General features: G+C 47.3%; 1 protein-coding gene across 1 annotated transcript in view; it reads left to right on the top strand.

Moving 5' to 3' along the window:
• The first annotated feature begins 3511 nt into the window (after positions 1–3511).
• Positions 3512–14898, top strand: part of lrrn2 (leucine rich repeat neuronal 2) — a 54698-nt gene continuing 43311 nt past the window's right edge. Inside the window, exon 1 of the mRNA XM_061218629.1 lies at positions 3512–3823. The gene's annotated coding sequence lies outside the window, so the exon portion shown is untranslated. The remainder of the gene's footprint in view (positions 3824–14898) is intronic.

Here is a 14898-nt window from a genome sequence, read left to right as displayed (position 1 = left end):
GAGGGACGCTGTGCTCTGGGATGGAGATGGGAGGGGTGAAGCAAACTTTCCCCGGCTCCAAGCAGCCTTTCTCCCCAGGAGACACAAGGAGGACTCCATCAGGACAAGTCCGTTCCTCCACTATGCTTTTGATGTACACGCTCTGTGTTCATGTGTGCCTTCCTGCCTCCCCTACAGCACATTTCTAAATCAAACGTCAACAAGAGGGAGCGGATTCAGTGCTGTGAGGAGGCAGGACTGTCTTCTCTTCTCCGCACAGCCCAGGAGGCAGAGGAAGAGCTTGTTACCGCCGAAACGCAGAGCTAGGGGGCCCTATCGGAGAGAGGCCTGTCCGGGCAGCCACTGTGCAGGGTACAGGGTGTCAGAGCTGGGTCTGCTCCCACATCATCCCTCCCCCCTCCCCAGCGCTAATGCTCAAATACACACACATATACACACACCTGCTCACATGTGCATCAAACACATACACACGCATCATCGCTAATGCTCAGATTAACACACACATCCACGCATCGTTGCTTATGCTCATGAAGACATGCATGCACGCACAAGCGTCACCGCTAATACTGAAACACACACACGCACACACGCGCATAAGCACACACACACACGTCACTGCTAATGCTGAAACAGATACAAACAAACGAACGCACACAGGCACACACTCACAGCAGTGTAGACCTAGAATGAGACGTACCGTCACATTTGAGATGCTGATATGACACTGCAAGTCAAATAAATCATCATATTGTGGCAGTCAGAACAAAACAGACACACAAAGGCACTCTCAGGAGCCAAACTACCAGCATAAAAATCACACAGAAAGCCAGTCATGCGTTAACATAATGAAAGAGATGATCACAGAGCCAGTCAGACTCAACAACAGACACACATTCTCACATGCTGAAGCTGACATACTCATATAGAGAACAGCCACACTGTGTATTTGGTCTGACAAAGGTATTGTATAACTTCCTTAGATTTATACTCAATATTCTTGGCTATGTATCCAAGCATCCTGTGGGACATTTTTTTGCTACAGCACAGACACACTTGTATAGAGAACAGCCACACTGAAACTCATACACTCGTATGGAATAGTATTATTACATAACTACATGTTATTTAGCTGACACTTTTATCCAAAGTGACTTACAAGTTGATTAGACTAAGCAGGATCTCATCGTGGTTACAGTTCCACAACCTCGCGGGTCCCAGTCATGTACCTTAATTACTACAGCCTGCATCACATTGAAGCTGACACACTAATATAGAGAACAGTAACACTGAAGCTGGCACTTGTATAAGGAACAGTCACACTGAAGCTGGCAGGCTTGTATAGAGAACAGTAACACTGAAGCTGGCACTTGTATAGAGAACAGCCACACTAAAGCTGGCACGCTTGTATAGAGAACAGTCACACTGAAGCTGACACACTTGTCTAGAGAACAGTCACACTGAAGCTGACACACTCATCTGGAGAACAGTCACACTAAAGTTGGCACACTTGTATAGAGAACAGCCACACTAAAGCTGGCACACTTGTCTAGAGAACAGTCACACTGAAGCTGACATGCTTGTATAGAGAACAGTCACACTGAAGCTTGCATACTCGTCTAGAGAACAGTCACACTGAAGCTGACACACTCATCTGGAGAACAGCCGCACTAAAGCCGGCACGCTTGTAAAGAGAACAGTCACACTGAAGCTGGCACGCTTGTAAAGAGAACAGACACAATGAAGCTGACACACTCATCTGGAGAAGAGCCACACTAAAGCTGACACTCTTCTGGAGAACAGTCAGACACAACATCACACATCACTTCACTTACCGGAGCTCATAAGATCATACCGTGCTGGACACACCGACATTTACCCAGTAACACACAGAGGAGCTGTCACCTTCGAGGGACATAAGAGCAATTTAACGATTGCCACTTTCCATCATGTCACTCCCAGGGACGCAGACTGGCAGAAACCTGCTTCGTCATTGTGTAGCTTTTTCTGCATTCTCACAGAGAATCAACACATACAGGACCACGCATCAGGGTGAGGATGCTCTTCTAAATTCTCAGAGAACTCTTATAGAGAACATGTAGAGATCCTTGCATCCTTTCATCAAGGACTCGTTTCACTGACAAAGATCGTATCTTATTTTACCATAACTTCCAGTCAAATATTTAGCCCAAGTACCACACTGAAGATCACCTGTGTCAAATACGTAATTGCTTTTAATTAAAATACTTTTCTGTACTCTAATGATCTTCCCTTTTGCAACAGAGCCAACCAAGAGGACCAGAAGGTGGAGATTGCGCTCTTTGAGAGTATTTCAAACAATTACGTATTTGACCCAGGTCTGTATGCTTCTACTTAAAAATCTGAGTTTCATAATCAGCAGGCCACACTGCTGCCTCCCACAGAACCTCTTTAAAAAGAAAAACTCTGAAAGTTCATATCTGAAGTGGCTACAGTATCTTATCAGGAAAATAATCATGAGCTACAGCTGAACGGCTGCTGTAGACCAGGGCTTCCCAGCCATGATCTTGTAGGGCTGTGTGGTCCGCTGGTTTTTATTCCCACCCAATAATCACTAACCTGCTCAGACACAGGGACCCTGGGTTAACTGAGTAATCAGCCGCTTTAATTGATCAATTAAGAGCCGAGTCAGACTGAAATGTAGGGCAGCCACGTGGTCCTATGGGACCTGCTTTTGGGAGCATTACTGTAGACTTATCGATGGCAGAACACAGTCTGACCGAAACCAGAGAGATGGACAGGGGAGTGGACCTTTCAACCTGTGCTCAGGTACTGCATATGTCAGAGATTGCACCAACGATGACCCTGGATGATTGGGAACACAGACGCTGTCTCAGGGGACCCACCTGTGTGAATCTGGGGCCTCTTTGGTGGCCTGCGTGGTCCCCATTTCATGGTCCCCTGGCCATTTAGTCACATCCTGGCCTCTCTCAGTGCATATATGTGTATGTCACATAACAGTGGCAGCTGAGTGCCAGGGCTTGGTTGGAGAGGGAGGGAGGGAGGGAGAGAGAGAAAGAGAGAGAGAGAGAGAGAGAGGGAGGGGGGGCTGTAGAACAGGGGGAGAGGAGGGGGGTTAGAGCAGCTCATTTTAATCTCGCACTTTGCCTCTGCACAAAGTGCTGCTGAGAAAACAAGCGACAATTACTGCCCTGTTTGTAGCAGGGAGCTGAGTGACGGGAAAATAGCAGGTTTCACATAGCCGTCTCACTGTGAGAGAGACCAGAGAGAGAGAGAGAGAGAGAGGGGGAAATGAATGAGAGGCAGAGAGAGGGATAGAGAGAGACACTTAGAAAGAGGAGGGGGGTGGGGGCATTGAACGAAAGGGGAGGAGGAGAGGGGGGTGGGGACAGGTCTGTGAGGGAGAAAAATCTCAGCTGAATTCCTCTCCGCTTCTTCTCTCTCTGGCTGAAACCCAGAAGCTGCTGACAGCAACAGCAGCACAGAGAGGGAGAGAGCAAGCGAGGGAGAGAGAGAGCGCAATAGAGAGAGAGAGCGAGCGAGGGAGAGAGAGTGAGAGAGCGAGCGCGATAGAGAGAGAGATCGAGCAAAGGAGAGAGAGAGACAGCAGATATACATCCTTCTGAAGTCTCCATCATACTGCCAGAAATAAAAGGGATCATTTAGGAGGGGAGAAAAGGGGTCTGGGAAATACTGTAATATTTTGACGATAGAAGACGACGAGGCGACTGACTAACCGAGAGAAGGAAGACACCGGAACGAGAGGGAGGAAGGAGAGAAAGAGCAACCCGCGGATGCGTTTGCAGCCATTCCTCCTCTGCTCACGGTAGGGAAGTTTTTTCATTTTTTCTTCTTCTCCCTGTCTCTGAATTGGCATGCAGCACTGCACCGTGGGGCTGTGTGGTCCTCCTGAATGTGCTTGCATTGAGGACAGTGAGGGGGAAAACAACAAACCGACGCATCACGCTGCAAACGAATCCCGCAAGTGCCCTGCTTTTCGGATGGTTCGGAGGAAGATGTTCTGTACGGGCATAGCGGGCGAGTGGGGTTCAAGATTTTAAAACTCCACTAAATAATAGTGCGTTGTCGTTGTGAGGTTTTATTGACACGCTTTTTAACTGTAGTTTAAGTTGTACCAGTCACTTTGCGAGGGTAGCCTCGAGCATGTAGTGCATATGGGACTACAATAAGCACTACAGCAGTGCTGGTTATCACCATATCAACAACCGGAGCATTTGCCCATCACCAGAATCCTCTAAAGTGGCGTAATTACTGATACGTGGTGGCATCAAACTGATTCGGTACGTGATGCTTGCACGTCTGTGTGTGTGTGTGTGTGTGTGTATATGCGTACGTGATTTTGTGCGTCTGTGTATGTGTGTGCGTGCCCGTGTGTGTGTGCATGCGCGTGTGTCTCTGTGTATGTTAGTCTGCATGTGCGTGTGTGTGTGTGTATGTGCATGTGTCTGTGCGCGTGTTTATGTGTGTGTGCGTGTTTTAGTGTGTGTATTTGTGTATGCCCATGTATGGCTGTGTCTGTGCATGTGTGTTTCAGTGTCACACATGTGCGTGTGTGCGTGTGTGTGTGTGTGTGAGAGATAGAGCGAGAGTAGGTGCAGGGGAAGGCATCCATCATTTCGCCGAGGCGATTGGCAAAGCGCACTCTTCCCCCTGTTGCTATCGCCCAGCCCCTACCCACACCGCCCTGCCCAGCGTCCCCCCGCGCGGCCCTGATTACCGCCGTTCTGATGGAGCTGGACGCGCGCTGTTTCATCTCTCAGCATATTGTAGGAGGAATGTGGGTGTACTGTGAAAAGCACTAGAACAAGAACACGCGGTTGTGACTCCAGACAGTGCCTGCTGTGTGTAGGCGTCTTGCAATGCATGCGTTTAGAGCTGTGTAGTGTGTGTGTGTGTGTGTGTGTGTGCGCGTGCATTAACTGGGTGTTAAATCACATGACAGCACCCAGTTAGGGGAATAGTTAGATACACTGTTGCATTTATCCATTGGCTGGCTACACAGCACAAGAACATCTCTGTACCAATTTCACAGGTATTTTCAGAGAGAGTGCAAACTCAAACCAGCTGAGATGTGTTCAGTGAGAATCGCTTTAATGTCAAGAGATATCAATAATAAGGTGTTGTCTGCAACCACACCATGCCATATGTCCTTCCTGTGAGAAAACACACGCATACAGTTCCGCTAATGCACTGAGAGCAGCCTGGCTAGTTTTGAAGGCATCCCACTTGCTTCCGATGCCAAAAAAAAAGCAACGAATGGACCAACCTGCAAGACTAAATTGGAAAAATTTATACACACAAGGCACACAACACAATCCAACAAACACTCCAAAAATAAAATTGGCAACATTGTCAAGTAATGTAAGCATTTTGTGTTTTCCTTTTTTTTTAAACTTCCAAATCTAGATTTTTTTTCTTCAACTCGCCCCTCCCACCCTGCCAATTAATAACAGCGTTCGCTGATTCTTCTCCCCTGAAACCCTCCTCCTCTCCATCCATCACACAGCACACAATCTCTCCAGTGTCAGACGGAGGCAGCTGGACATCAAAAACATCTTTCCTCAGACTGATGAATTACTGCTGCACGAAAGTGTCTGTCTACTCCAGATAAACACACACAAAGAGTATAAAAAAAACACACACACACAGACACACGCAGTCACTTGCACATCAAGACACACAGATACACATGCACAATAACACACACAAAAGTATAAAACATACACATGCGCACACAGTATATATACACACATACACACACACACGCACATACATATTAAAACCCGCAGATACGCATGCACAATAGACCACACATGCACATGTGCACACACAAGCACACGACAAGACAAACACACTAAAAACACAACATATGCACACTAAAACATACACAAGCACACCCCAAAAGTATCTTCACACACTGCCGCTGAAATTTGAGAAATGTCATTAATCACTTGGACTCTCCATCAGGACCCACCTGGCTATGGGGCACATAGGATGGATCCTAACACATTTCAAGAAAGGGATTTATAATATATATATAATAAATCCCTTTCTCCAAATGTGTTTACAGCGGGCATCCTGGTGTGACTGCACTCTGCTGTCAGAGCTCAGTCATCTCTGTTTCTGCAAGTCCCCACAAGGCAGCGAAACAGCGCATGTCACACTAATCCAGCCTCAGGAAGTGAGCAGTGGTGGTGTCTGGAGCTGCAAGACATCTACAGGGGTGGAAATCTGGGATTGAGAGACGTTTTGACATAAACAGACTAATTGAACCCCAATAAAGTTTGGATATGTCCAAGTGGGCTAGATACTTTTCACTTTCCAAATATAGTCAGGTTTTCACCTGAATGTCTAGATATCTAGATGTATCGAGACCTACAGTACATATCTAGCCATGAGTTTGTTTATGTCAAAATGTCTCTCTATCCCAGACTTCCACCTTTATAGATGTCTATATTCCGGCTTTTGCTCACTGGGTATCTCCTGTGAACACCAACATACCGGTTCAATCCCGGGCTCAATATCATAAGTATTGCAGTACGGCATGCCTCCATCGTCTTCTCCTGGTAAACAGGTCTTTCGTTTCAGGAGCTAGAGCACACAGAAATAATCTAACCACCCTGCCTTTCTGAATTGTTGTTCACATGAGAACAATATGAAAGTAAATCGATAAACAAGCAATCACGCCTTTTTAGCCTTTCCTTGTACTGGCAAGGATCACAGTCAATTCATTTAGGCCTATTAATGTTTACCAAACCAGGTGGAGAGATGCCTGGCTGAAGCTGTGATGTAGAAAGCACGCTGCCCGTGGTTAAAATCAGAAAGGAGGATGAAGACGAGACACCTTGTCAAACTGACATCATAGGAGCGGCACCGCAAATCTAACAGTCAGTCATTCATTATGGGGGAATTTAGTATTCCCAATTTACAGGCAATAAAACAATCTGGCCCCTGGCCTTCTAACTTGACCAACGAGGTTGAAGATTAATTAAAGGCACGCAATCTGTCATCTTTCTAATGAAATAGGCCCTTCCTGGCACAATTAAAAACACAGCTGTACTGGGGTGAGGCGAGAATGCTTATAGAGAAAGGCATGGAGAGGGGGAATATGAGAGAAAGAGAGAGAGGGAGTGAGTAAGAGAGAGAGAGGGGTATAACATAACATAACATAACATAATGGCGAGAATAGGCCATTCAGCCCAGCAACGCTTGTCTTTTCCTACCACTAACGTTTAGTTTGCCTAAAAGCTAAATTGTATCTAACACCATATCAAGCCTGGTCTTGAAAACCCCCAGTGTTTCTGCCTCCACTGCATGCATGAGATATGGGAGAGAGTGAGCCAGAGACAGAGAGAGAGAGAGAAAGCACTGTTGCACCTGGACAAGCAGCATATGCAAGTGTGTGACCGTGGCTGACCTTGTAAGCCAGGGTCAAGGTTCATCCTGGGTACAGCGCCAGACAGTGAAGTCGCAAAAGCTGAGTCACAATTCCCCCGATTCCCTTCCACCAGAAGCTCATGTATTAGTAAAATGCCCTGTGTGCATACAGCTCTTCCCCCAGGCATTCCTGTGCCCAGGGTAAGAGAGCCTACAGGAGTTCTCCCGAACAGCTGTTACAGCAGCCTAGCACGTTAGCCTCGCTAACGAGACCCGGCCATGACTGAGCAGATGCCGGGAGAAATGAGACAGTGTACAACACGCTCTCTCCTCCCCTTCTTCCCGACAAATAAAGACATTCATTAAAGACAAAATACATCTGATTATCGCGCCGTGGTTCAGGCTTTGAGCTGCAGACGTGTCGGGAGGAATACCGCAACCTTTCAGTGGCCCCGGCGCTTTGATGCAACGGGGGGGAAAAGACAGAGTGGACACCAAAGGTTGACTGCAAACTTAACCTCAGTAATGACCCCCTCGGCACGGGTCAGCACCGCCATTATCAGTAGAATAGAGATGATGGGCTCTGCGATTTTGCCTGCCTCCCCACTCAAACGCATGAATAAATATTCTCTGACCCAGGCCTTATAAAAATGCAGCCTGACATTCTTTCAAATATGGAAATTTAATACAAGTAAAAAGATTATAAAAAGGCACAGGCTGACCTTTTTCCCCGAGTCAGGACCAGCATCTCATCCAAGGAGATTGCACCTCCTACAGTACAGTCTCCCCATCACTGGGTTTGAGTGTCCAGAGAAAAGACCAGACAATAAAGACTCGGCAACACTACAGCGGGAGGTGTCCGATCCAAACACAAACCCGCACCTGCTGAGCGTCTGACCTCAGCACTGCAAAACAACACAATGAAAATAAACTGAAGCGCAAATCAAACCTGATTCAAACCTGCACAAAAAGATCAGTGCAGCCATTGGGCCCTTGAGCAAGGCTCTTAACCCCACAATGCTCCGATTGGCTCCTGCTTAATCTAATCATCTGTAAGTTGCTTTGGATAAAAAAAGCGTCTGCAAATGAACTGTAATGATTCAATAACACACACACACACACACACACACACACACAATCCAGAGCAAGGTCAGTAAGGGGAAGCAGGGAGTGCATTAGAATGGGAGAGGCACAGCTCTGTCTGTGTACATTAGGGAGGTACTGACTGATCCGGTCAAGGTGGCCCTTCCCGATGAGCCGGCTGTCATTACCGCCGGTCATTACACAGCCCCTGGCCCCGTGCCGGGAGCTGCTGAGATGGCCCCAGGCCACGGCTGGGCACTGGCGGATTGGGGGGGGGGGGGGGGGGGGGGCAGCTTACCAGCCCAAGGTAAAATACAAAACCGTTTTATATTCATACACTTTACTATGGTTTTCTGAGGGTACATAAGACTGATTTAGAGAGGCGACACCTGGGTGCGGTGACCCAAACAGGGGCCTGTGAGCCAGCTGAGCCCCATCTGTACGGCCCTGTCCTCATGATGATGGAGCAGAAACAGACCCCTGGTGTGGACCCCAAAGGCAGGCCCAGGCAGGGCTTTAGGCACGGAGGTCGAGGACTCCTCTGATGCCACCAGAACCCTGCGTGGCGGTAGGGGATTGACCGGCCCGGGTCGGCATAGAGACGCAGACCTGCATCTGAAGAGAGGAAGTCTGTTCCCTAAAGGAAAAAACAACCCCGCCGCTGGGCCCTTAACCCAAAAACTGCTCCAGGGGGTTTACACCCATTCTCTCTCTCTCGCCCCACTTGCAATGGTCGTCTTTGTTGGTGTTTCTCCCAGGGCATACTTGCAATAGAGAACACATTCTCAATGGACTTCACCTGGTTAAATAAAGGATTACAAAAAAATATTCCACAATACTCATGTAAATGCTCTCTGTCATGAAAGTGGCTGATGTATGCTCTGCCTCATAATATAATATAACAGAAGATAAGATAACAACATAATCGCAAGAACAGGCCATTCAGCCGAGCAAAAAACCCCAGCTGGTCTCACATTGCCGAATCTGGCCAATAAACAGGAAGGTTCCAGTCAGAATTACAGACGCTAAACTCAGTGAGCACTTTATTAGGTATTTATGAGACTAATTATAGACTTATTGGTCTTCTGCTGCTGTAGCCTATCAACTTAGAGCTTTGACGCTTTGTGTGTTCAGAGATTCTCTTCTGCATACAGTACCACTGTTGTAATGTGTGGTTATTTGCTGTTACTGTCACCTTCCTGTCAGCTTCAACCAGTCAGGTCTGAAAATCCCTGAAAAAGGAGTTCTGAGATACTCAAACCACCCTGTCTGGCACCAACAATCATTCCACGGTCAAAGTCACTTCGATCACATTTCTTCCCCATTCTGACATTTGGTTTGAACAACAGCTGAACCTCTTGACCACATCTGCATGGTGTTATGCATTTAGTTGCTGCCACATGATTGGCTGATTAAATATTTGCGTGAACAAGCTGATGTCCAGGTCAACCTAATAAATTGCTCACTGAGTGTATATTAATCACAATTTGTTTTTCTTTCTGTCTGCTGTACAGCGGAAGACTTATTTTCCTTATTTGCAAAAAATCTTGCCAACAAGCAATATTGTGGGCCAGAGCAGCAGCCTCTGACTGACCTCGTTCTCATTGCCATCTCCTGATAAAGCCCATGCAAATGCTGCACCTATACCCTCCCACGCAAAGGGCCGGGTGTCATTTTACAACAAGCAGACCTTTGAAAGAGGCAAAAAAAGGCCTTTTCAACTGAGATGGCACATTCCAATTACAAATATGTCATCCAGGAGAAACGGATTTATTCATCTAATAAAATTACTTACAGGGTACCATGCCAGTTTTTTCATCCAATATCCAGTTCAAATGAGAAATAGGGTAGTAAAATGGCAAGATAAAAAATAATAATAAATCTCTTTGAGGCCTTTTCTGTTGGGTGTCGAATGTCATTCAAAATCTGCGCAGATGGGTCTGTGATTGATTGATAATGCCTCAGGTCGCAAAAACAGGATTGAATTTCGCGTTGCGTGGCGAGATTGTGGAGTTCTTTTGTTTAAAGTGACTGACAGTTTATTAGAGCAATGCTATCATCCAGTGAGAAAATATTGCATGCGTAGTAGGGTGCACTTTGAAGTGCATATGCACAGCCGGGACTCCCCTCCAGGTATCTGGGTAGGGAAGACGGCGCGGCGCAAGGGTACCGCAAGACTGTTAGCATCCAACTCTCTCTCTCGCTGCGTAGCCCCAAGCCAGCGTGGAACACAAGCTCGTATTGGCAGTTGGAGGTGTGGCCTTTTCCCTGAAGTCACAGCATAAATTCCCCTCTGAATGCACCGGTAACCATGCAAAGATCAGCTCCATGGCTTTCAGAAACAGAGCAAAGCGAAGAAGATCCAGCAGAAGACTCCAATACCACCCCCCCCCTCGAGCGCCGCGTTCTCCCCTTCCACACCGAGGCTGAGAACTCATCTCTCCGTCTTAATTACTTTCACATGGAAATTAGCCCAGGTCACCCGTACCCTGGTCCCTCTGTGGTTATTATTCGTCTCAGCGCAGAATCAGAGCCTCATGACCAGTGGCGCTGCCTGCACAGAACCCAGGGCTGTCTGGGGAAGCTCATGAATAGGCGGGGCGAGTGGGAGTTTAGCGGTGGGCGGCAGGTGTTTTGGGGGGTTGTTTTGCAGCCGCATTTAGCAACACCATTTCTGCTTCCTCCCATGGCTCCCAAGTGGGGCACCTTTCTGCTCGATTTCATCAGGGCCAATAATTCACACAACACACCTCTCCATCACAAACAAGGTGAAAGTTTTCAATATGAAATGGCCGTATCTCCCCCCCCCCCCCCCCCCCATGTCACAGGAAAACATGGCAATGGCGGACATTTTGTGTGGCAAAATTCACCATGGCACTAATGGCGTGGCATTAAATAACATGTACAGCTGGACCAATAGGAAAAAAGCAACTGGTTATGGAATTACAATAATTACAATTTGCAGAAACTGTCCAAAATTGTGCAGCTGGATGCAATTACCTATAGAGCCGGTTTGCCTGATGCAGAGCGGTTATTGTATTTGTGCAGTGATTTTAATCTCTGCGTGATGCACTTCTCAAATCAAATGTGACAAAATGGTCCTTTATTTGGAGCACTTTGATTTATTAATCCTAAATTGTACACCTCATGTAAAATGTTCAAACTGCCTTAATTGCGCGATTTTAAAAAACCGGGCTTGCGCACGATTCTATTTCATCACTCGCAAAGTCTCGTTGATAAATTAATGGCTTCTACAAAACATATTTAACGATTGCTTGAGCCTGAGGTTTAGGCATTAAAAGACTGATTCGCAAACACAGGATATATTAAACAATACACCATCCCCGAGTTTTACTCCCTTATTGAAAAACCCGGGAGCAATTTATCTATTTTTATTGTAGTGATACATTTGAAATAATAGCTCTCAAAGTAAACACTGTAGACCAATAAAAAATATTTGTTTTAGAAATGGCTCCGTCTGGCAGAAGGTTTTTCAGGCTATCACGACGGACAGCTCCATTACAGTAAAACAGCGCTGCAGTTCAGTGCATGATGGTGAGGAGAGCCGGGGTCTGTGTGATGTACACGGCCACTGCTCACCCTGGCTTGTCACTCACCACTCCATCACAATAAAGAGGCAGCTCAGGCCTTGAGCAGTGTCTACAACCACCTCTTCTGCTCTCCAAACTGCACCTTTGTCCTCCAATTACTGAGCAAAGCCGTAAACAGAGCACACTCGCCGTTTGTTTTTTGATGTTTTGTTTTGGAGGGTCGACAACAGACGAAGGGAGAGCAACCTGAATGGAGACGGAGATGGGTTTCAGCTTCGTAACCAGAGAGTCAAGGTTGATACAGAAAACGGCCCTCTTCCACAGTGACAGACTTATGGGTTATGTCATTTCTGCATTCTCCTTTCTAACCCCCCCCCCCCCACACACACACACACACACACCCCTAAACCCCCCCACCCCACTGCCCGGAGTTCAAAGCTTTGCCAATTCCTTTCCCCGCTCAAGCGTGTCCCCTACGTTTCCTCCCATATCTGCAGCGGAGAGAAAGCATCCCGTTTATTAGACTCATATACCAGCATCTGCCCGGGCCAGGGAAATGCAATTACGCACGTGAGCTAATGCCACTTACACCGTAATGGGCCGGGCTGACGCCTGTAAATTGGAGCGCCAGGCACACTTCCTCCGGCGAAATATATCTGTGACCTCGAGCGTTCACGCAGAATTGGGACGACAGAGGCAAATATACCACAATAAAATTTGCCAAGTTGTGTTTGCTTCATAATATTATTTTATGGATATTTACCCCTCTGCAGGGAGACCTGGCGCATGCCGTATATCCTTTCGTTATTAGATGTGTATAATGGTACGATGGTTCGCACGGCCATATTAATCTGCGTCCTCAGTAGATTACAGAAGGAGCCTGAGGTTGCATCGCTCAGAGATTTAAATGAGCGTGTGTCGGAGGAGGTGGGGGTTGAAACGAGAGAAAAAGAAGTCATCAAATTGTGAACTGAAAGGACACTTAGGAAGGGCAAGATGGCCGCCACGCAGGGCTTACCGCATCATTAAGATTTTAAACGGTGGCGCTTTTGGGAAAGTCTCCTCCAGCCCCATGCGTTCTGAGAAACTTAGCACGTTAGCGAGACTGTGGGAGCCAGCAGGCCTGGCCAGTTTGGTGAAATGGGGGAGACTGAGTCTCTGATACCAGCCAGGTAATAAGCAAAATATTTTTTTACTATTATAATTATAATTAGCATTTTAATGTGCATCACCATCTCTAGAATGCATATAGGTGGTGAATGCAAACTGCATGAACATGGGTGGATGGGGGATTTCTGCCTAAGACAGGTGTGACTATCACAGAAACACTTTGAGGTATCTTCCACCTCGCTTCATCAACCAAAACCTAGTCTCTGTTCAAACAAACATGTGCATTTCTTAAGATACAAACAGCCACGGTTGGGCTGTTGCTTTCATACATCATAAAAATGCGGAGAAAATGTAGATTCAACCCATTTAATTAATGTCACTTCATTACATACTGACGTCGGTACCTGCAGAGACAGCGGTAATGGGGCCATTAGATTAGATGTTCACGCTTTATTGCTACGGAGCCATTTTGGATAAGAAAAAAGGAAACCGGTTCAGGTGATTGCGTACACTTTTAATTAAAATATGGCTGGGCTCTCTTCAGCTATGCACCAGAAGAGCTGGGAATAAAAATAGTCCAATAATGTGAGGAAGGTAATATCTCCCCCCGGTTGCCAGGCGGGACAGCGGTGATAGGTAATGCAGTGATTCAAAAGACATGCCTGGCGACAACGTCTCCCATTTAACTCTCGCCTTCTTTTATTTCCATTTAATTTAATGCGCCACGCTTTGCTGCGAGGGCCGTATTCTTATCTGATTCATTGAGCCATTTAAACGAGAAATTAAATTATATTCTTCAATACGCTCGTTTCCAAAGAAAAAGTTACAGCGCAGGACAGTTTTTTTTTTTGTAGAGCGAGACGGTCTTCGTCTGACACCTCCTGACTTACGGTCCGGTCCTGGAGACAGGAGTTAAATACTATCAATTCCGCTGCGTTTCTGCACTTTTTCTATCAGGTTTTCATCATCCCCTTCACTGCATAAACGCCCCTCGAACACAACAGGCTCCTGTAACCAACCAGTTAACTGACAACAGGGGGTACCCGCGGAAACAGGGCCCCGCGGTTAACGCAGGGCCCCCGGTGGAGTTCTCTCACAGACGGTTATGGCTCATGCGCGCGGCGATGATAATCGAGCCCGCTGGCAGAACACCTTTGTGCAATTAACGCGCAGATGTACTGCTACTTACAGAGGAGGAGAGCAACCAGGAGGCAGCGAGCACTCCGCGCAGAGACCCATCCGCGCAAAGCGCTCCGGGTGACGTCAGGCTCCCAGACGGGGGGACGAGGAGTTATTCACGTGCTAAATTGGAGTGTGAATCAGGCGTACAGGGTGGGAATGGGGGGCGCCGCACGACGGCTACGCCTGCGTCTCGTAGCCAGGGTGCGGAAAGGCCGTCCGCGGGGGTCGTATCCCGCGCGGGTTTACAGCACGGTTTACCGCCGGGCAGACCGCAGAGGGAGGGGATGAGCGCTTTTAATGGCTCCTCGTGTTAAGCCTGTTTTCCCTGTCCGGCAGCGAGTAAAACAAAGACTAATGATATATTCTCTAATCATCTCCGACCACGCGTCAATAAAACAGCCCACTCCAGCAGGGCAGGCGGTTCATGCAGGTACTTAAGACTACTTCTCACCTTTTATTGGGATGGCAGGCATGTCGCCCGCCCCGTTATGCTTTTCAGGATTTCCTTTAGGAGTGACGACAGTGCCCTCATGCCTATACTCATTCCCAAGAACAATAACCGTAAGGGATTCCTTGG

Source organism: Conger conger, chromosome 14, assembly GCF_963514075.1.
Source record: "Conger conger chromosome 14, fConCon1.1, whole genome shotgun sequence".
In the NCBI taxonomy this organism is placed as follows: domain Eukaryota; kingdom Metazoa; phylum Chordata; class Actinopteri; order Anguilliformes; family Congridae; genus Conger; species Conger conger.
This window is presented reverse-complemented; position numbering and strand designations above follow the sequence as displayed.